This window comes from Macaca nemestrina, chromosome 11, assembly GCF_043159975.1.
Source record: "Macaca nemestrina isolate mMacNem1 chromosome 11, mMacNem.hap1, whole genome shotgun sequence".
Taxonomy (NCBI): domain Eukaryota; kingdom Metazoa; phylum Chordata; class Mammalia; order Primates; family Cercopithecidae; genus Macaca; species Macaca nemestrina.
Window position 1 is genome coordinate 36192962 of NC_092135.1, and position 24129 is coordinate 36217090.

At 37.4% G+C, this 24129-nt stretch overlaps 1 pseudogene; it reads right to left on the bottom strand.

Annotated features, from left to right (window-relative positions):
* Positions 1-310: 310 nt before the first annotated feature.
* LOC105492596 (E3 ubiquitin-protein ligase RNF14 pseudogene) lies at positions 311-6634 on the bottom strand (annotated as a pseudogene).
* Between the last annotated feature and the right edge of the window lie 17495 nt (positions 6635-24129).

The following is a 24129-nucleotide window of genomic DNA, read 5'->3' on the forward strand; positions in this document are numbered from 1 at the left end:
ACTTCAGAGGCTGAGGCAGGAGAATTGTTTGAACCAGGGAGTCAGAGGTTGCAGCGAGCCAAGATCATGCCACTGCACTCCAGCCTGGCAACAGAGTGAGACTCCATCTAAAAAAAAAAAAAAAAAAAAAAAAAAAAAAAAAAAAAAAAAAAAAAAAAGGCCGGGCGCGGTAGCTCAAGCCTGTAATCCCAGCACTTTGGGAGGCCGAGACGGGCGGATCACGAGGTTAGAACATCGAGACCATCCTGGCTAACCCGGTGAAACCCCGTCTCTACTAAAAAATACAAAAAACTAGCCGGGCGAGGTGGCAGGCGCCTGTAGTCCCAGCTACTTGGGAGGCTGAGGTAGAATGGCGTAAACCCGGGAGGCGGAGCTTGCAGTGAGCCGAGATCTAGCCACTGCACTCCAGCCTGGGCCACAGAGCGAGACTCCGCCTCAAAAAAAACAAAAAACAAACAAACAAAAAAAAAGAAAAATTACTTACTAGTATTATGTTTTCATTTCTTCTTTCGATTACAAAATGTTTGCTTTATATACTTATATACTTAGGGTCTTTGATGTTGGGTGAATATATATTTATAATTGTTTATTTTTTAATAAAATTGACCCTTTATCATCATTTAATGACCTTATTTATCTCTTGTGTAATTATTTGATTTAAAGTGTATTTTGTCTGATACAAATGTAGCCACTCCTGCTCTATTTTGGTTACTTTTTACATGGAGTATCTTTTGCCACCCCTTCACTTTTAGTCTATGTGTGTCCTTAAACTTAAACTGGGTCTCTTGCACACAGTGTGTATTTGGGTATTACCTGTTTTTTTAAGTCCACTCAGACATTTATGTCTTTTGATAGGGGAGTTTAGCCCTTTAAATTTAAAGTAATTAGTGATAGGTAAGAACACTACAATTAACTTGACATTTTGTTAATTGTTTTCTGACTCTTTTATAGTTCTCCTCTTCCTTTCTTCCTCTCTTGTTATCTTTATTGTGTTTTGATGGCTTTTGCAGTTATATATTTTGATTCTTTTCTCTTTATCTTTGATGTATCTACTGGAGGTTTTTTCTTATGGTTACAATAAGGTTTGAATTGAACATTTTATAATTGTGACAGTCTACTTGAAGCTGACAACATTTTAACTACAATTGCATGCAGAAGTTTACACTTTACTCCCCCACAACTTTATGTTATTGATGTCAGATATTCTTTTTTATATTATGTTTACATTAACAAATTTCTATTGTTACTGGAATTCTTAATAATGTTACCCTTTAACTCATTATAGTGTTAAAAGTAATTTATGTGTCACCATTACAATATTACAATATTCTGTGTTTATCTTTATATTGACCTTTACAGTGAAATTTATAATTTCATATGTCTTGGTGGTGCTGCTTAACTTCTTTTTTTCATTTCACTGTTAATCTAGTGCTGACAAACTCCTTTAGCTTTTGTTAGTTTGGGAAAGTCTTTAACTCTTCATCATTTTTAAAGGACAGTTTAGTTGGGTATAATACAGACACTCAGCATCAGCAATATAATACAGATTTTTTTCCTTTCAGTATGCTGAATATATTATCCCATTCTTTCCTGACCTGTAATGTTTCTTTCTTTTTAGTAACATGATTTTAAAATTTATTTTTATTTTTAAGTTTAAGCATCCTCTTTGACAATTCAGAAACATAGTCCTCACTCACTCTTTGGATATACACACCTAAAACAGTTAAAAGGGATTCCTCAATTTTCAATGACAAAGTAGGAAGAAAGAATATATTCTCGAGCAGCAGTTCAATTTTTCTGTACTCTTTTCCAAAAAAATCTTACTTTGCTACCAAGCCACCCACCAAACTATTAGAAAAGACAATTTTTCAAAAAGCCAAGAAAACCCAGAAAAAGGAATAGGTATCAATCCAAAATTATCACCCAAAACACTGCCATTGCAAAAAAAAAAAAAAAAAAAAAAAAAGGAAGCCCAATTCCCATAGCTTGTTAGAGAAGATATTTAAAAAGAATTCAGAAAGTTAAGACTGGAACTACAGTGGAATAGACAGTTTGTATACTGTCACTATAGGCATGTACGGTGTGAAATGTGGATAATTCAAGAACTTTCAACTTGGGAATATATTAGGCTTTCTCCTATTCCAGCAGAGGAAATAAAAACAGGTGTTGCTGGAATTAATATTAAAATTATCCTTACAAACAGAAGGTAGGGCAAAGGTAAAGAGAGGGAATGTGGAACAAAAGTAGTAAAGACAAGTCATTTTGAATCTAGACTCTAATGCCCAGGAAGGTTGAATAGAACTTAAATTCTTCTGAGCCAGTATCACTAAATTCTAGATTTGGCCTGAAACCAGTGGATCATATACAACACTAATAAATATCAAGTGCCCCACAGTATTTGTGGTATTAAAAATATTTTTAAAGTATTATAAATTTCCATTCTGAAAAGCAGTATATGAAAATAACACTGGACCATCCAGTCAGTTACAGAGTATAGGGCTCCCTCCAAAGAGAACTGACTTGGCCGAAATTTAGGTTGGAAGGAATGTGACTAAGATGGAGTAAATTAGATCAGAGTCACAGTATAATTTTCATAAGCCTTCAACCCACACCAGTTGTAAGGAGTAGTTCTGAGGGACCTCCAACAGAATGCCTTAGAGGGATGCTTCTCAGAGACAAAAAATAGTCTCTAAGTTTAACTCTTGACCCCTCTTTTCCTACCTAAAGCTTTGGGAAGAAAATAAATATTTAATTTTTAACAATTCAGAGATTTGCACACATTATATCTAATGTTCTGTTGTTTCATTTTCTGAAGCTTCAGCTTATAATTTTGCTCAACTTATATTACATTAAAAAATGTACGAATGCACCTTCATCAGTAGTACCACATGAAAATATAAGACTTGTTCTTCCATATCTTCTACACAGGAAGGGTGAATGAATAGTGCCATAAATATCCTGCAAGTTTACTTTGTGTATTTGACAAAAGATTAGGGAAAACCAATCCACTTCCATATCTTGAGCAGTCATTAACTAGTCTTCAATCCCATCTTCCCAAATGTCTCCATTAACATCCATAGCGTGAAACAGCCCATTAAAACATGGTGAGGTAGGATCAATGAAATGTTTGTAAGAGTCTGCTCTAGAGAAAGAACCCATGCAAATCCAACAGAAATATTGCATACAGTCAGTACATGTCATCTTATTACATTCATCTAATTTCTCTATGGGAGTTCCACAATGTGGCAGCTCTTTGAGTTCTTTTCTAACCCCTCCTTACTTTCCATCTCTTCCAGTGCCTTCTGAATCACCCTCTTATGATACCTTTGTTACAAAAATCTTTTATTGGCCTCATCTGCATTCAGGGATTTGTTTCATAAGTCTATTAATTTATCTGCAGTCACCTTACATAGAGAGACCCCAGGGTAGGTCAATTTGCCCAAGGTACAGAAGGCAAAACTGCAGCTGGAGCAGATGCCCATGGTGCAGCCAGGATTCTGCATGACAGGCAGCTGGCAGCATGAGCGGGGGCAGTATACCACAAGTGCCATCAGGTCCAAAGTAGACTAGAGGAGAAGGCAATGATAACAGGCAAATAACTCTGGTCCCACTAGCTCTTTGACCTGATCAGGAGTGGCCATCAAAGGGCACTTTGGTTCTGGGTAGTTGAGGCATTGGACCTGACCATCTCTGATCTGGAGTTCAAAGTAGTCCTTCAGACAAGCTTTGCAGTATACATACCTGCCCTCCAAGAAGTACATGCATTCACTGCCCAGCTTCTCACAGAAACAGATATGGCAAAGGAAAAATTTACTATTAAAGCATTTTATGTGCTGAGCTTGATCAAAGTCCAAGATTTTCTGGATTAGACTTGACAGTGATTCCACATCCGCACAGCTCTCTGATCCACAATTTCCTCTTGGTCTACATTAGATCCAGCAGCTCCTCCAATATCTAGCTCTGTGTTAGGAGAGGCTTGAGCTCTCATTCTCTATACTTTTTTCTGAGAACCCACCGTGAGCTCGAAAGGAGAGACAATATTCAAGTACACTAGGATCTCTTCCTTAAGAAACTGCATCCAGGCAAAAAGGACCATGCTGGCATGGTGTTCTTCCCATAGGAAGTCTAAGTGCTTGCATAGAGCAGATAGCGCTCAAAAATATCTTGAAATTCTGTGGCAAATCCAAATAGAACCTGGTTTCTCTACCTTGAACAGACTCTATTTTCTAAATTCATCTCCATCATAAATAATCTCCAGGGCCAACAATTCACCCTCCTGTGCTTCTCTGTCTTCTGACATTTAATTTTCTGAGGAACTGTTAGTAATGATCAGAAGAAAAGGATATTAACACTGCAATCTCTGTTTCAGTTCAGAGTGGAGTTCATGCAAATCCCATTTATTCTCCAGCTGGTGGAGCTGAGACTGCTGAAGGTGGATATACTGGCCTGTAACGTTTCTGCTGCAAAGTCTGCTGATAGAAGTTCCCTTCTATGTGAGAAGTTTCTTTTCTCTTGCTGTTTTTAAAATTCTGACTTTTATAACTTAATTATAATGTTTCTCCAGTATACCTCTTCGGGTTCAGTCTATTTAGGAATCTTTGGGCTTCATAAATTAGAATGTCTATTTTCTTACCTAGATTTGGAAAATTTTTAGTCATTTTTTTTTTCTTTTTGAGACAGTCTCACTCTGTCTCCCAGGGTGGAGTGCAATGGCACAATCTCAGCCCACTGCAACCTCCACCTCCCTGGTTCAAGCAATTCTCCCATCTGAGATTTCCAAGTAGCTGGGATTACAGGTCCCTGCCACCATGCCTGGTTAGGTTTTGGATTTTCAGCAGAGATGGGGTTTCACCATGTTAGTCAGGCTGGTCTCGAACTCCTGACCTCACAGGATTCACCCACCTCCTAAAGTGCTGAGATTACAGGTGTGAGCAACCGTGCCTGGCCCATTATTTTTAAAAATAAGATTTCTTCCCGTTTCTCTTTTTCTTTTCCTTCTTGGACTTCCATAATGGGTATATTGTTTCATTTGATGGTGTCCCATAACTCCCACAGGATTTTTCACTCTTCTTTGTTCTTTTTCATTTTTGTTCCTCTGACTGTATAATTTCAAATGAACTGTCTTTGAATTCACCGAGTCCTTCTGTTTGATTTAGCCTGCTGTGGAATGAAGATTGCTAGTTAATTTTTCAGGCCAGACATTGTATTCTTTAGTTCCAGGATTTCAGTTTGATTCTTTCTTATGGTTTCTATTTCTTTGTTGAACTTCTCCTTTTGTTCATGTATTATTTTCCTGATTTAGTTTCATTGTCTATGTTCTCTTGTAGCTCCTTAAGTTTCCTTAAGTCTACTATTTTTAATTCTTTGTCAAATTTTTTTTAGATCTCTATTTCTTTATTGTCATTTACTAGTGTTCTATTGGGTTTCTTTGATGGTATCATGGTTGCCTGATTTTTCAGGATTTGTGTAACCTTTTGTTGATGTCTATGCACTTGAGGAAGCAGTCATCTCTTCCAGTTGTTACTAACTGGTGTTAGCAGGGAAAGATCTTTGCCAGTCAACTCAGTCAGAGATTCCAGGTATATAAACTGGCACAGTTTACAAGTCAGTTGGCTGGCAGTGTTCACAGGCATATGTGTCTTTGGTGGGCCTGCTGCAGGTATTTGTAGGGGTCAGTCCTGCTATTGGGGTTTGTGGCTGGCCTGGGCTGCCACTGGGGTCCACAGATGAGTGTGGCTATCTTCAGGGTCTAGAGGAAGGTAGGGTCACCATGATGTTTACAGGTGGACCTGCTGCTGGGTCTACTGCCATGAAGCACCATTTACTTTCTTTGTGCCTTAGACAAATGACTAAAGCTTACTAAGTTTGTAACTTTTCCATCAGTTATGGAGATCATACTTAAAGCATAGTTGTGACAATTTAATATTATATCATAGATAAAGCACCTGGCATGAGTTTTTGTCACTGTTGTAGCATAAAATTACCAAGGAATGATGAGGAAAGGCTAAAATAAATCCCATGATACTGAATTAAGAATCAGAGATATCAGTATAAACTCATGTTTACTTTAATATATTTGCAAATAGATTAGGAATAATTATTGATATGTATGTATGTATGCATGACTTAATATACATATACATATTTCTTAGCTTTGTGAGCAGAGAGGACTTAGAAGCAGGTATTCCAATATCAATCAGCACATCTAATATCCATATCTTAATTACTAAATACTATTCTCCAATAAAAAGAATAAGAACTCCCTAGAGAAATGGCTGATTCTAGGACCAGGGCAGCAAAAATACAGAGAAATCTGGACCATCTTGTAGTGCTAGAAAAAAGAAAGCGCTTTAACAACAACAAAACAAAGGATGGATACATAACAAAGGACATAAGAGCCAACCTGAAATATTTTTAAATGGACAAAGATGGAATAATTTTAACACAATAAATAGAGATAATACTGGATTATGACCACCCAAAATTAAATATCCAGTACATATTGATCTAAACAAATGATTAAATACATAAGTAAAATGGGAAAAATAAATGAATATTCTTTAGAAAAGAATTTTAAAGAAACAGAAAGGAAATTAAGGAAAAATAATATCACCATTACATACTGTGATACAGGCTGGGTATCACAGTATGTAATGCTCCTAGCATTTACTCCTCTGAAATGCTAGGAGCCAAAAGTATTTCAGAATTTTTTTGATTTTGGAATATTTTTATTTTATTTACTGGTTGAGCATCCGAAATCTGAAAAGTCAAAATTCAGCATGCTCCAATGAGCATTTTGTTTTAGCATTGTCAGTGCTCAAAAAGTTTTGGATTTTGGAATTTTATATTTGGGATACTCAACCTGTGATGGCTGTAGGCAGGATCCATAGATGAATAGCATTCATGAATAGCATTTTAGCAAATTTGTGGGCGGATCTTTATAAGGAAAGAGTATATTTATATTTATATACTCTTCATATAGATATATATATACTCTTTATATATCTGTATATATCTTTATAATGAAAGAGTATATTTGCTTAGCCTTAAAATATTATGCTCAAAATATTTATCAATTACTGTGATGTTTTTAACATTTGTTCACAAATTCCTTGTAAGTTTTCAGTGAAGAAAGCTTATATCACTGGTAGTCGTGTTGATATCACATACCTCTGATAACATGATATGATGCTATCAGGGAATGTTTCACCTTCATGATATTCTTCTTGCCCAGAACCTCAGTCAAATAATGAGAAAACATTAGAAAACCCCAAGTTCAGGGACCCTCTACAAACACCTGACCAGTACTCTTCAAAACTGTTGAAGTAATAAAGACAAAGAGAGACTGATTAGAGGAGACTGTGATGTCATGATGACTAATGCAATATCTAATATCCTGTATTTATTTCTGGAGCAGAAAAAAAGACATCGGTAGAAAAACTTGTGAAACCTGAATAAAGTCTGCAGTTTATATAATATAATAGTATGCCAATGTTAAGTCTTAGTTTTAGTAAATATATCATGGTTACATAAAAGACTAATGTTAGGGGAAGTTGGATGAAAGCTATTCAGGCATTCTCTCATCTGCACAATTCTTCTGTAAATATATAATCATTTTAAAATAAAAACTTTTTTTAAAAAAAGACTGCTGTACATCCTTAATAAATAATAGCTATTATCATAGCTTTCTAAGATGACCCGTCTTCTATTGATTATACAATCCACTTTCCCCTTTTCTGAGAAAAAACTTCCTCCTTGGCCTCCAGATCCCTTTGGTTATAATGGTGAGTTTCCCAGAAATCACATTAGTAAATATGGTGCCTCCTACTACATACCTCCCATTCCCTGCCCTGTTATAGTTGATTGGACCAGGAATGGGCCCTTGACTGAAACTGAGTCAATGAGCCCCTTTCCCAGGGAATTTCAGATTCCAGATACATCTGTCTGATATATTGACTAGGGGAGAGCTTTTAGAAGCTATTTTCTAATATCTTGCCTGAGAAGCAAAGAAGCCATTCTATAGCAAAGGAGCAGAATAAAACAGACATGCCCTGAGAGGGAGATAAATCGGTAGAGAGAAGACTACTTGGGTCACTACGGAACTCCAGCCTTTAGTTCTGAATTCCATCTGCTTCCCTACCCTTAGATTACATGAAATAACCACTTTCCCTGAGGCGCTTTAGGTATAAACTGGCTAGATTTGGTTTCTGTTAATACAACTAAAAAGTGTTAATATAACCACTTTGTAAAAAATGACATGCAATGCATCTAGAATCTATTTCCTCTTGTTTTTGCTTTTCAATAATTAAGGCCAGTAATTTTTTAGTCATATTTCATATGAACTATCTGGTTAAATTACCTCTATGTTTACATGTATACCACACCGTTTCAATTCTGATCATTTGTTTATTCTATTTTCACTCTCCAAAACACCTTCATTTTATCTCAAGGCCCAATTCTATCTATACTTCAGGGCTTGATTAAAATTTCATCTCTTTCATGCAGACTTTCCTGTCACCCACCCAAAAAGAGAAAGAAAAAAAAATCCCATGTTCCCTTATCTGCACCGTTTGTGGCAATTATTTCTTTTTATTTGCATGCTTATTTACATATACTTATTCTCTTAGATACGAAGCTACTTGAGTTCACCATCCCTGTTCTTATTCAGGCACCATTTCAAGAAATATTTATATAATAATGTAAACACATACATTAATTTCAACTGCTTTAAATAAGACAGAAATGTAAGATATTAATAATATTCAACAGCATCCTTTTCCCGTACTTAATAAGAAAAAAATATTTTAAGTAAAGTTATCTCACACATACTTCTAGAAATATATTGGAAAATCCAAAGATGTCTTCTTGTTTTTTTGTTCTTGTTTTTTTTCTTTTTTTTTTTTTTTTGAGACACAGTCTTGCTCTGTCACCAGGCTGGAGTGCAGTGGTGCGATCTCAGCTCACTACAACCTCTGCGTCCCAGGTTCAAGAGATTCTTCTGCCTCAGCCGCCTGACTAGTTGGGACTACAGGCACGTGCCACCACACCCAGCTAATTTTTGTATTTTTAGTAGAGACGGGGTTTCACCATGTTGGACAGGATGGTCTTGATCTCTTCACCTCGTGATCCACCCGCCTCGGCCTCCCAAAGTACTGGGATTACAGGTGTGAACCACCGCACTTGGCCAGATTTCGTAAACAGGACAAAAAAAAGTACTAATAAAATAAAAGTGAATATATTACACTATATTAAAATTAAGAATTTCTGTTTATCAAAAAAATGTAATTTAAAAAGGCCATTAAGATGGGATAAAATATTTGAATTATACATAAAAGACAAAAATCCAGATATTTTAAAATGTACAGATCAATTTTTTATTTAAAAAAGGACACATTCTAATAGAAATATGCACAAGGACTTCAGCAGGTTCTTCACAGAAGGGGATATCTAGATGGCCATTAAACTTACGAAAATGTGCATGACATCCATAGTCACCAGAGAAATAATGCCAATTAGCCACAGTGAGATACCACTTCACACCTGCTGGAAGAGCTGAAATGAAAAAGATGGAAAAAAACAAGTGTTGGCAAAGTGGGTGAGGAAGTAAACCAGTAGGCATTGCTATTATAAGTGTAAGCTGATGCAATTATTTTAGGAACTAGCTCAGCATGATGAACTAAAGCTGAACACAGGCATAATTTATGATCCAGTAGCTCACACCAATGCATGTATATGTGTGTACATCAATAGACATGTATAAGAATGTTTATAGCACCATTATTCATCATAGCCAGAACCTGGAAACAAATGTTCATCAACAGAACAATGGATACAAACACTGTGGCACATTCATACAGAGGCACATTAAATAGCAATGAGAATGAACAAATTATTGTTAAACTCAAAGTACATGGATGATTGTGTAAACATAATATTGGGTGTTTGTTTTTTTAAAGCAGGAACAAAGATGCTTCTCCTGTGGCTGTCAACTTATGTAAAGTTCAATACTATGCAAAACTAATCAATGATGTTAGAAGTCAGATTATGGTTATTTTTTTCAGTGGCTAGTGCCTAGGGTGCTGGTATATTCTATTTCTTAGTCCAGAGACAGGCAATACAGGTGTATTCACTTTGCAAAAACCCAGCAAGTTGTAAACTTATAATTTGTACACACTTCTTTATGATGGTTATGCCTCAATAAAATATTTTTAATAAAAGGTTTTTACACATTATTCACAGCAACAATTTCACTGCCTTAGGCACCATGCCAAAGAGTTGTGTATATATGAATTACATACCCTTTTAGTAGTACAAAAACTATTAAAATCAATACTTTTATATTACACATTTAAGAATTAAGAGGTAAAATTACACAGTGATTTATTCAGCAGTACAAATAGAAACAATAATAAGTGTTTATTGATTTTGAAATTATGGAGCCCTGAGAATTTAAATCAGAGTTTCAGTATGCTGAAGCAATTCATTTGTTCAAATCACCTTGGTATTTATGATTAGCTAGAATTTGATTAACCAGGGGTATATGTCATCATCTTGCAGTGTGAAAGTATCCCCCAAGTCTCTTTTCTTTTCCTTTGGTGTATTTGATCTGGGGTGTTCCGGGACTGTCCTTAACATTATAAGCTCACTTGGAAAGGCAGATAATGCTTAAAATCTAGCCAAGTGGGTTATGGCTCCATTAAAACTATCAGAAGGATCAGCAGAATTAAGTAATAAGAATCTATCTAGGCCAAGAAACAAAATCTGCCATATGCTGTGGAAATCTTCTCCAGAAAAAAAGGTGCTTCCTTCCCATCTCTAATCCATAATGAATTTAAACCAATCCCTAGGACTTCAAGGCCTAATACAAAAACATTTTGTTAGGTCTTCCAGTTTCAGCGAGTTTTTTCAGTAATTAGATTTAAGTTCAAATAGACATTGGTAAGCCTGGAATAATCACAGAAGGCACTACAGGGCATAAAGCAATGTGGAACTGTGCACCTCAGAGTAGGGGTGGTTGCTAGTTAAGGAAAGGAAAGGGGAGCCCTTTAAATTGTATACATTTTTTGAGACTCAAAGATGTAAGTGATGGTTCAGGCCAGTTAACCCTGGCATGCTAAACATTTGCTAGTCACAACTCACCATCTTGTTCCTTCAAAATGGGAACTAATGTTGCCATTTTACACACACCCTCAAAGAGTTCAGGCTTCTTCCTGGGTTTCATACTTTAGGGGGCTTCACAAATTCCTAACTCTCTCTCTCTCTCTCTCTCACACACACACACACACACACACACACACACACACACATACACATACACACACATACACACACACAAATATACATACACACACACACACAAGCATATCTATTAAAAAGCACATATGTGTCTCTGCCACTCAAGACCCTGTCCTTGATGCTGGCATCATGTCACTAGAACCCTGTACTGTTCAGTTTCCAGGTAATTGCTATTCCACACCTCTTGCCCTACAAAATCAACTGTGCCCTTATGTGGTGAATGTATGAAGACTGCACTAATTCCAGTATCGGAGTCAGAAGCTGACTCCCAGTTGCTGTGGACTGAATGTGTTCCTCCAAAGTTCATGTATTGGAAACAATCTCCAAAGCAAAAGTGTTGGGAAACGGGGCCTTTTGGAATGTGAATTGATTAGTGCCACTATAAAAAGGGTTTGAGGGAGTAGGTTCACTTTCTTCTGCTCATCTGCCATGTGGGGACACAGCAAGAAAGCCTTAACCAGATGCTAGCACCTTGATCTTAGATTTCCCAGCCTCCAGCACTGTGAGAGTATAAATTGCTGTTCTTTATTAAATAAATTACCCTGTCTGTAATATTCTGTTGTAGCACCACAAAACAAAGACACCAGTGCAGTCAGGAATCAAGTGGTAGAAGTACTTAGATAACAGACAAATTAATTTACTTGCTAAAATGTTCTCAGCATAAATGCAATAGATTCCTGCCCAAAACATTATTTCCCAGTATTTTTTTCTTCCTGTTTCATTTCATGAATCTAGTAGTGCTCATGGTTTGCATAAAAATTTATAAAAATCACACACTGCAGATGAGGAACATGTTGAAATAATAAATAGTTGATATTACTTTTAAAAACATATATATATGTTAGTCTAGATATAACTTCTTTTATATTGGCAATTAAATAAACATTGAATGTTACATTTGCAAATAATTTTATTTTTATAAAAATTTTTAGTAAGATGTAATTAAATTTTCAAAATTTAATCATCAATCTTAATTTTAGTGGATATTTTGATTTCCTTACTTTTAATTGGTCTTCTGCTTATAAGCTTTAGTGCATATCTTGAATATTTTAAAAGAAAAGTTTTTGAAAACATGAAAATAATTTTATTTCTTATTTTTATATTTAATATAGACTTTTTTACTTAATATACATTTTTAAACAAAAACATATTTAAGTTTTATATGCTTTGAGTAATTATTTAATTTTACTTTTTATTCCTTTAGGTCATTATATGATATCCTTGATTATGAAAAAATTTCATCATGACAACATAATTTATTTTGTTGAAATGGAGAAAATAAACTTAAATTTTATGAGATAAATATATAAGATTTATGTATATCTGCATTTAATACTTTTTAAACTAACACAAGATTCGGATATCTTGATACTTAAATTCAGATGTCTTTGGTATTTTACCAATTTTTAGTTATGTAAAAACCGTAGATGTAATTCACATATCTTTTAATTTGGTTTTATACGTGCCATAAAAAAGTTATATCAGAAACAATTGGAAGATAAAATATATGTTATGTAATAGCTTTTAGTATGATTTATCACATTTAAATATTGGACATATGGCATGCAGGCCTCCATTTTTTTACCTTGCTGCAGACTTCACAAATGTAAAGGGAGGTCTGCAATAAGTCAGATAAAACTCTGCCACTTCATTAATACCATTTCTAGTTTTTAGTGTTCATATACATTCTCTGATGTCAAGGTTATTTTTGAAAAAGTAAAAACAAATTAAAAGAATTATTAGGAGTTTTTAGTACCACAATCTACCGTAATATTATGCTAGTAACTTTTTTATCTTCCTAAGTCTTTTAATAATCAGAGGTGTTTTTTTCTGTTTTCAAATGTTAGAATCTGATCATCTTTTAATCAAACATTAGTTTATTCATAATCATCTGCATTTTTATTTTTTTATTTACAGGATACTTTATGTGCATAATATTTCCCAAATCCGCCTAATCCTAAAAGGTCACATGGGCCACTTCCTAACACACAAATTTCTACATCCCAACCCATATCCATATTTCCTGTATCAAAATATCTAGGAGAGAGAAGTTTGTGTATCTTTTTTCTTTCCTTTTTTCCCCTCTTCTCCCCTCCCCTTTTTAACGAACACCTGAAAGGATTCTCATCAAATAAGTCTGAGTAACAATGTTTTGTAAGGAAGCATTTTTCAGTGATGGATCACAGATTATTATTCAACTTCTCCCAGCTTGTTAGGCCAAACAACAAATGTAGGCCATCTCTTTTATGACCTAGAGTTGGGTCATATAATTTCTCTCTCTCTCTCTCTCTTTGATTCTCTCTCTCTCTCTCACCCTCCTCAAAACCAAATATCTTTTAGGACTTTTAGGAACATCTTACAGTTATTCAAAGCACTTTCACATCTATAGTATTGTCTTAATTTATTCTCAAAACCAGGCTATGATAGAGGTGTTATTATCCTCAAGTAGTAGATTGAGAGACTGGACATAGAAGGGCTGGGGATCCTGTCAACATCATCATGTACCTAGGCAGAGATGAGACTAAATTAGGTCTCCAGTTCTCGTGTCAGTTAGCTCTTACCATATGACATACAACCACAAAAACTCAGTGGCATTCAACAAAGAGCATATATTTTGGGTTCAAGTACCTGAGACTGGGCTGGGGCAGCTCCTCTTGCACATCTCATACTGGAACTCATGCTAGAGGCACCTAGAGCACAATCTTCTCCTGGCACTGCAGAAGCACAGTGCAGAGGGAAGCAAGCCCAACCACTCATAAAAATTTTCAAGACTCTGATTACATTATATTTGCTAATTTCCCTTTGGCTTAAGCAAGTCATGTGGCCAAACCCAAGTCAAGGAGGCAGGAAGCACACTCTGGCTAAAATGAAGCCATAGCAAAGGAATGAATTGATTGTTTTACCAGAGCTAAGGAAAACTTTGCATCAGTTATTCAATCAACTTCACTCAAAGGCACAGTTCTTTTTACCAGAGTTAAGGCAAACTTTGCATCAGTTATTCAACCTACTTCACTCAAAGGCACAGTTCTTTTTACCAGAGCTAAGGAAAACTTTGCATCAGTTATTCAATCTACTTCACTCAAAGGCACAATTCTTTCTACTAGATCATACTAATTTGACCTTCAACTTTTGACATAGGCTTATTTTTATGGCTTACTCTGGTTATTTTAAAATTTGCTACATAGGAAAAATTAATTTTACAAATAATATATAATTAAAAGCTCATCACAAATTAGTGTATTGCCTTATACAAAAATGACAAATACCAAACAAATGTTTCAGTAAATAAGAGAATATATTAATAGTTCAGCTTGCTGATTTGCTGATTCTACCATAAAATAATGTTTCATGCTAAAAGTTTTATCTATTGTTTGACTAAACACTAAAGAGCTTTCTTTTAAGCAAATCCACAAGTAATAGTAGAATAGCCAAGAATTTGTACAGTTATGAAATATAATTAGAGAATGAAAAAAATGTTTTTAAATGTTAAATTTCTAAGTCTATACCTTCAGGCAATTGCATATCTTGAATTTTGAAATTTTCTTTTTCAAATAATGACTAGAAAATTTGTTTTGAAAGTCAGTTTCCTGTTATATTCTGTAGACAAATATTTTTCAGAAAAAAATTTAATATTAACATTTTAATCACTAAGCAGGAGTTACTAATAATAGAATTCCTTGAATGAACTATTGTTTTCAAAAGACACATATATACATTTTTTCAATTTAATTAATATTTAATCATAGGAAGCATGTTTTTAATTGGACAAACGGTAGACTCTGGCATCATGGAATTTGGGTTCCAGTAGGTCAGTTCAAATATAGTTAGAGCACAGGCATAAAACTGACTCTGTTATCAAGTTGCTTATGAAACATGTTGAAATAAAATTGATTGTGTTGTTAGTCAAAATATTATCTGCCCCTACACTTGGGAGGTTACACTTTCACCTTATGGAGTATCAGGCATAGTTATCTGACCAGAAGTGACCTCCCTGTGAATACATTATACAACCCTGCCCTGCTGACTTCAGGCATATATATATTGAGGTATACCTCCCTGCAGGAGGATTGTGTGTCCCTGTCATGGTGAACCCAGGACTTTTTTAATCAATGAAATACACTTGGAAATGACCTGGGCCACTGGAAGAAGAAGATTTGGGTACCACTGTATGGTTATGCCATGCTCTGTTCTCTCTATGATGAGGCTATACACATTTCCCATTGATACTGCTTCCTCAACCTTGATCACAAGCAGAGATGCAGAACAAAGTTTCAGCTGACCTTTGATAAGCCAGCTGTAATGTGAATGAGAAATGAATCCTTGTCTTTGTAAGCAACTAAGATCTGGCTTAACACTCTACAGCCAAAACTTATACTCTACAGCCTAAACTTACTGGTATAGAAATTGATCCCCAAAACGAGTGTTATCATAACACAAAACCTGAAATACATGGCATTAGTTTCACTGCTGGACAGTGGATAACCAGGAAACTTGTTTACAGTGGAAAGACATTACCCTTACCATGTAGTGGCAAATTGGAATAACGAGGAAGAAAGATAATGTACCAAATGAGCTTATGGTTTTAAGTGGAGAGATTGAGAGACATAATGTTAGGACCATGCTTTTGTTGCTATTGGCTGCATTTGGTAAGGTACTGCAAAGAAATGAACTCAGAAAAGGTCTGATGGCTTGTAAATAAGAGTCAAAGGAAATAAAGAGAGCACAGAAATTTGTGGGCCTTTCAGTTTTGAAGGATGCAACTGTTTTTCATCTCCAACTGGTAAAACATTAAACCCAAAGAGAAAGCTTTGGGTGACAAAGGCCAATATGAAAAGAAGTTTCATGGGAAAGAAAAAATCAAGCATGTGACCATAAAACCTATTGTGAAACTTCTGAACCAATTAAGAAATCAACAAATACATACTGGGGGGGCGGAGCAAGATGGTGGAATAGGAACAGCTCCAGTCTCCAACTCCCAGCGCGAGCGACACAGAAGACCGGTGATTTCTGCATTTTCAACTGAGGTACTGGGTTCATCTCACTGGGGAGTGCCGGACGATCGGTGCTGGTCAGCTGCTGCAGCCCGACCAGCCAGAGCTGAAGCAGGGCGAGGCATTGCCTCACCTGGGAAGCGCAAGGGGGAAGGGAGTCCCTTTTCCTAGCCAGGGGAACTGAAACACACAACACCTGGAAAATCGGGTAACTCCCACCCCAATACTGCGCTTTAAGCAAACAGGCACACCAGGAGATCATATCCCACACCTGGCTGGGAGGGTCCCACACCCACGGAGCCTCCCTCATTGCTAGCACAGCAGTCTGTGATCTACCCGCAAGGCAGCAGCGAGGCTGGGGGAGGGGCGCCCGCCATTGCTGAGGCTTAAGTAGGTAAACAAAGCTGCTGGGAAGCTCGAAGTGGGTGGAGCTCACAGCAGCTCAAGGAAACCTGCCTGTCTCTGTAGACTCCACCTCTGGGGACAGGGCAATAACAAACACAGCCGAAAACTCTGCAGACGCAAACGACTCTGTCTGACAGCTTTGAAGAGAGCAGTGGATCTCCCAACACGGAGGTTGAGATCTGAGAAGGGACAGACTCTCTGCTCAAGTGGGTCCCTGACCCCTGAGTAGCCTAACTGGGAGACATCCCCCACTAGGGGCAGTCTGACACCCCACACCTCACAGGGTGGAGTACACCCCTGAGAGGAAGCTTCCAAAGCAAGAATCAGACAGGTACACTCGCTGTTCAGAAATATTCTATCTTCTGCAGCCTCTGCTGCTGATACCCAGGCAAACAGGGTCTGGAGTGGACCTCAAGCAATCTCCAACATACCTACAGCTGAGGGTCCTGACTTTTAGAAGGAAAACTATCAAACAGGAAGGACACCTACACCAAAACCCCATCAGTACATCACCATCATCAAAGACCAGAGGCAGATAAAAACCACAAAGATGGGGAAAAAGCAGGGCAGAAAAGCTGGAAATTCAAAAAATAAGAGCGCATCTCCCCGGCAAAGGAGCGCAGCTCATCGCCAGCAACGGATCAAAGCTGGACGGAGAATGACTTTGATGAGATGAGAGAAGAAGGCTTCAGTCCATCAAATTTCTCAGAGCTAAAGGAGGAATTACGTACCCAGCGCAAAGAAACTAAAAATCTTGAAAAAAAAGTGGAAGAATTGATGGCTAGAGTAATTAATGCAGAGAAGGTCCTAAACGAAATGAAAGAGATGAAAACCATGACACGAGAAATACGTGACAAATGCACAAGCTTCAGTAACCGACTCGATCAACTGGAAGAAAGAGTATCTGCGATTGAGGATCAAATGAATGAAATGAAGCGAGAAGAGAAACCAAAAGAAAAAAGAAGAAAAAGAAATGAACAAAGCCTGCAAGAAGTATGGGATTATGTAAAAAGACCAAATCTACGTCTGATTGGGGTGCCTGAAAGTGAGGGGGAAAATGGAACCAAGTTGGAAAACACTCTTCAGGATATCATCCAGGAGAACTTTCCCAACCTAGTAGGGCAGGCCAACATTCAAATCCAGGAAATACAGAGAACGCCACAAAGATACTCCTCGAGAAGAGCAACTCCAAGACACATAATTGCCAGATTCACCAAAGTTGAAATGAAGGAAAAAATCTTAAGGGCAGCCAGAGAGAAAGGTCGGGTTACCCACAAAGGGAAGCCCATCAGACTAACAGCAGATCTCTCAGCAGAAACTCTACAAGCCAGAAGAGAGTGGGGGCCAATATTCAACATTCTTAAAGAAAAGAATTTTCAACCCAGAATTTCATATCCAGCCAAACTAAGTTTCATAAGTGAAGGAGAAATAAAATCCTTTACAGATAAGCAAATGCTTAGAGATTTTGTCACCACTAGGCCTGCCTTACAAGAGACCCTGAAGGAAGCACTAAACATGGAAAGGAAAAACCGGTACCAGCCATTGCAAAAACATGCCAAAATGTAAAGACCATCGAGGCTAGGAAGAAACTGCATCAACTAACGAGCAAAATAACCAGTTAATATCATAATGGCAGGATCAAGTTCACACATAACAATCTTAACCTTACATGTAAATAGACTAAATGCTCCAATTAAAAGACACAGACTGGCAAACTGGATAAAGAGTCAAGACCCATCAGTCTGCTGTATTCAGGAGACCCATCTCACACGCAGAGACATACATAGGCTCAAAATAAAGGGATGGAGGAAGATTTACCAAGCAAATGGAGAACAAAAAAAAGCGGGGGTTGCAATACTAGTCTCTGATAAAACAGACTTTAAACCATCAAAGATCAAAAGAGACAAAGAAGGCCATTACATAATGGTAAAGGGATCAATTCAACAGGAAGAGCTAACTATCCTAAATATATATGCACCCAATACAGGAGCACCCAGATTCATCAAGCAAGTCCTTAGAGACTTACAAAGAGACTTAGACTCCCATACAATAATAATGGGAGACTTCAACACTCCACTGTCAACATTAGACAGATCAACGAGACAGAAAGTTAACAAGGATATCCAGGAATTGAACTCATCTCTGCAGCAAGCAGACCTAATAGACATCTATAGAACTCTCCACCCCAAATCAACAGAATATACATTCTTCTCAGCACCACATCGTACTTACTCCAAAATCGACCACGTAATTGGAAGTAAAGCACTCCTCAGCAAATGTACAAGAACAGAAATTATAACAAACTGTCTCTCAGACCACAGTGCAATCAAACTAGAAGTCAGGACTAAGAAACTCAATCAAAACCACTCAACTACATGGAAACTGAACAACCTGCTCCTGAATGACTACTGGGTACATAACGAAATGAAGGCAGAAATAAAGATGTTCTTTGAAACCAATGAGAACAAAGATACAACATACCAGAATCTCTGGGACACATTTAAAGCAGTGTGTAGAGGGAAATTTATAGCACTAAATGCCCACAAGAGAAAGCAGAAAAGATCTAAAATTGACACTCTAACATCACAATTAAAAGAACTAGAGAAGCAAGAGCAAACACATTCGAAAGCTAGCAGAAGGCTAGAAATAACTAAGATCAGAGCAGAACTGAAGGAGATAGAGACACAAAAAACCCTCCAAAAAAATCAATGAATCCAGGAGTTGGTTTTTTGAAAAGATCAACAAAATTGACAGACCACTAGCAAGACTAATAAAGAAGAAAAGAGAGAAGAATCAAATCGACGCAATTAAAAATGATAAAGGGGATATCACCACCGACCCCACAGAAATACAAACTACCATCAGAGAATACTATAAACACCTCTACGCAAACAAACTGGAAAATCTAGAAGAAATGGATAATTTCCTGGACACTTATACTCTTCCAAGACTAAACCAGGAAGAAGTTGAATCCCTGAATAGACCAATAGCAGGCTCTGAAATTGAGGCAATAATTAACAGCCTACCAACCAAAAAAAAGTCCAGGACCAGATGGATTCACAGCTGAATTCTACCAGAGGTACAAGGAGGAGTTGGTACCATTCCTTCTGAAACTATTCCAATCAATAGAAAAAGAGGGAATCCTCCCTAACTCATTTTATGAGGCCAACATCATCCTGATACCAAAGCCTGGCAGAGACACAACAAAAAAAGAGAATTTTAGACCAATATCCCTGATGAACATCGATGCAAAAATCCTCAATAAAATACGGGCAAACCGGATTCAGCAACACATCAAAAAGTTTATCCACCATGATCAAGTGGGCTTCATCCCTGGGATGCAAGGCTGGTTCAACATTCGCAAATCAATAAACATAATCCAGCATATAAACAGAACCAAAGACAAGAACCACATGATTATCTCAATAGATGCAGAAAAGGCTTTTGACAAAATTCAACAGCCCTTCATGCTAAAAACGCTCAATAAATTCAGTATTGATGGAACGTACCTCAAAATAATAAGAGCTATTTATGACAAACCCACAGCCAATATCATACTGAATGGGCAAAAACTGGAAAAATTCCCTTTGAAAACTGGCACAAGACAGGGATGCCCTCTCTCACCACTCCTATTCAACATAGTGTTGGAAGTTCTGGCTAGGGCAATTAGGCAAGAGAAAGAAATCAAGGGTATTCAGTTAGGAAAAGAAGAAGTCAAATTGTCCCTGTTTGCAGATGACATGATTGTATATTTAGAAAACCCCATTGTCTCAGCCCAAAATCTCCTTAAGCTGATAAGCAACTTCAGCAAAGTCTCAGGATACAAAATTAATGTGCAAAAATCACAAGCATTCTTATACACCAGTAACAGACAAACAGAGAGCCAAATCAGGAATGAACTTCCATTCACAATTGCTTCAAAGAGAATCAAATACCTAGGAATCCAACTTACAAGGGATGTAAAGGACCTCTTCAAGGAGAACTACAAACCACTGCTCAGTGAAATCAAAGAGGACACAAACAAATGGAAGAACATACCATGCTCATGGATAGGAAGAATCAATATCGTGAAAATGGCCATACTGCCCAAGGTAATTTATAGATTCAATGCCATCCCCATCAAGCTACCAATGACTTTCTTCACAGAATTGGAAAAAACTGCTTTAAAGTTCATATGGAACCAAAAAAGAGCCCGCATCTCCAAGACAATCCTAAGTCAAAAGAACAAAGCTGGAGGCATCACGCTACCTGACTTCAAACTATACTACAAGGCTACAGTAACCAAAACAGCATGGTACTGGTACCAAAACAGAGATACAGACCAATGGAACAGAGCAGAGTCCTCAGAAATAATACCACACATCTACAGCCATGTGATCTTTGACAAACCTGAGAGAAACAAGAAATGGGGAAAGGATTCCCTATTTAATAAATGGTGCTGGGAAAATTGGCTAGCCATAAGTAGAAAGCTAAAACTGGATCCTTTCCTTGCTCCTTATACGAAAATTAATTCAAGATGGATTAGAGACTTAAATGTTAGACCTAATACCATAAAAATCCTAGAGGAAAACCTAGGTAGTACCATTCAGGACATAGGCATGGGCAAAGACTTCATGTCTAAAACACCAAAAGCAATGCCAGCAAAAGCCAAAATTGACAAATGGGATCTCATTAAATTAAAGAGCTTCTGCACAGCAAAAGAAACTACCATCAGCGTGAACAGGCAACCTACAGAATGGGAGAAAATTTTTGCAATCTACTCATCTGACAAAGGGCTAATATCCAGAACCTACAAAGAACTCAAAAAAATTTACAAGAAAAAAACAAACAACCCCATCAAAAAGTGGGCAAAGGATATGAACAGACATTTCTCAAAAGAAGACATTCATACAGCCAACAGACACATGAAAAAATGCTCATCATCACTGGCCATCAGAGAAATGCAAATCAAAACCACAATGAGATACCATCTCACACCAGTTAGAATGGCAATCATTAAAAAGTCAGGAAACAACAGGTGCTGGAGAGGATGTGGAGAAATAGGAACACTTTTACACTGTTGGTGGGATTGTAAACTAGTTCAACCATTATGGAAAACAGTATGGCGATTCCTCAAGGATCTAGAACTAGATGTACCATATGACCCAGCCATCCCATTACTGGGTATATACCCAAAGGATTATAAATTATGCTGCTATAAAGACACATGCACACGTATGTTTATTGCAGCACTATTCACAATAGCAAAGACTTGGAATCAACCCAAATGTCCATCAGTGACAGATTGGATTAAGAAAATGTGGCACATATACACCATGGAATACTATGCAGCCATCAAAAAGGGTGAGTTTGCGTCCTTTGTAGGGACATGGATGCAGCTGGAAACCATCATTCTTAGCAAACTATCACAAGAACAGAAAACCAAACATCGCATGTTCTCATTCATAGGTGGGAACTGAACAATAAGATCACTTGGACTCAGGAAGGGGAACATCACACACAGGGGCCTATCATGGGGAGGGGGGAGGGGGGAGGGATTGCATTGGGAGTTATACCTGATGTAAATGATGAGTTGATGGGTGCAGCACACCAATATGGCACAAGTATACATATGTAACAAACCTGCACGTTATGCACATGTACCCTACAACTTAAAGTATAATAATAATAAATAAATTAAAAAAAAAAGAAATCAACAAATATCCTTTCAGTTAGACAAACGGCAGAGGGAGAACATACCAAGGATGTGTCTTCTGTGAAAATCTCATCGGCTTACAATGTCCAGAATTAATATTAGGACAAGGAGCATGTATCAAGAAGAATTCTTGATGTAGGTATTGGTACGGGAACTAAATAAAATAAAATAGAAAAAGGTCATGTAAGTTTTTGAGAGAGTTGTACTCAAAAGATCATCCAGTCTGGACTAAATAATGACTGAGACATAAAGTAAGTCTTGGTCCTGAACTTTCTGTGAGTAGTATATCATTTGAGGTTAAGTCAGGAAACCAGAGCCACTATATGTATTAAAAGGAATAAGGAGAGCATCCATTGAAGTACAGAGAAACAACAACAACAAAAACAAAATAAAAAGGAATAATGGATTTAATATGGGAATTAGAGTTTATGCAAACATTAGTGGAGTTGGGAAAGTAAAGGGATTGGACATAGAAGTTGAGAAACTGTCACTAACGATTTTATCTTGACGGGCTGGCATGGGAGCAGTGTGATACTGCCAAAGAGAAACTGGAGAACCTGGCAAAGAAGGAGCTCAGGGAGAGTCTTGTGTAAGCCTCAGTGGATCCACAAGCCAAGCTCAGGTGGGCTTGAGGCAGCTGTTGGTCATCGTGGCCAGCCATCAAGATGAGCTGGAGCAGTAGAATTACAACCAGAGACTTACCAGGCACCTCTGCAGATGATGCCTGATGACCATAACCTCCCAAGAATGATGTCCTCTACTCTTATCTACCTTCCAATCTCATAAAATTTCTTTTAACGGACCAACTCCATCTCACAACCATACAGAGAAGATTCTGAGAAATGTAGTTCCTAATCTTAGACAGGAGCCCAGGTGCTAAGTCAACAGTAGACAATTCAACACAGAAAGGAAGCAGGCTCAGAAGCTGCTGGGGGTGAGGGGAGGGCAAGGAGAGGATTTTCAAATGTGGCCAAAGATAATCATGAAAAACGTAGGAACTCCCAGAAAATGGGGCTAAAAGTCATAGAATACAATGGACTGAAAATCTACTTACAAGAACAGAGACTAGGCGACTAGGCTGTGAACTTGAACAATCCGCCGCCACCCCCGTGTGTCCCATCCAGTAGAAGAATCTTGCTTAATAGGATTTCAGAATATCTATGGACCAGTAACTGCTCTGTGCATCTCATTGTTCTCCTTTCGAAATAGAAGAGTTAACTGTCATTATCCTGTCCCTGTTCTTCCATCCAATCAGTGTTCAAGTCATTTTAGATACTTTTTGAATACAGTTTGACAGGTACCTGCAAACTGTAGCCTTCAGGCCAAATCTGGCTGTCTCTCATTTTTGTTAAGTACAGATGTCTTGGAATGCAGTTCATTCGGCTATCCATGGTTGTTTTTGCCTTATAAGGGCAGAAATGAGTAGTTCTGACAGAAACTGTAGGACCAACCCAGAAAGCCTAAAATATTTACCCATCTGGCTCTTTGCAGAAAAAGTTTGTCAACTCACAAATAAGATCGATACAGTGCAATGGGTGGCTATGTCTCTCAAGTCTCTCCTTTAATCTATTAGTTCCAGAGATGACTTCATAGTAGTATATAATAATCTTTCCAACTTCTCTTTACCACTACATATTACTCCATCATGTGGTTGTAACATAGCATTCAACCAGTCCTCTTACGATGGGCACTTGGGGTTTTCTAAGCCTTTTGCTGCAATGAGTAGTCTGTGCAAATGTCATC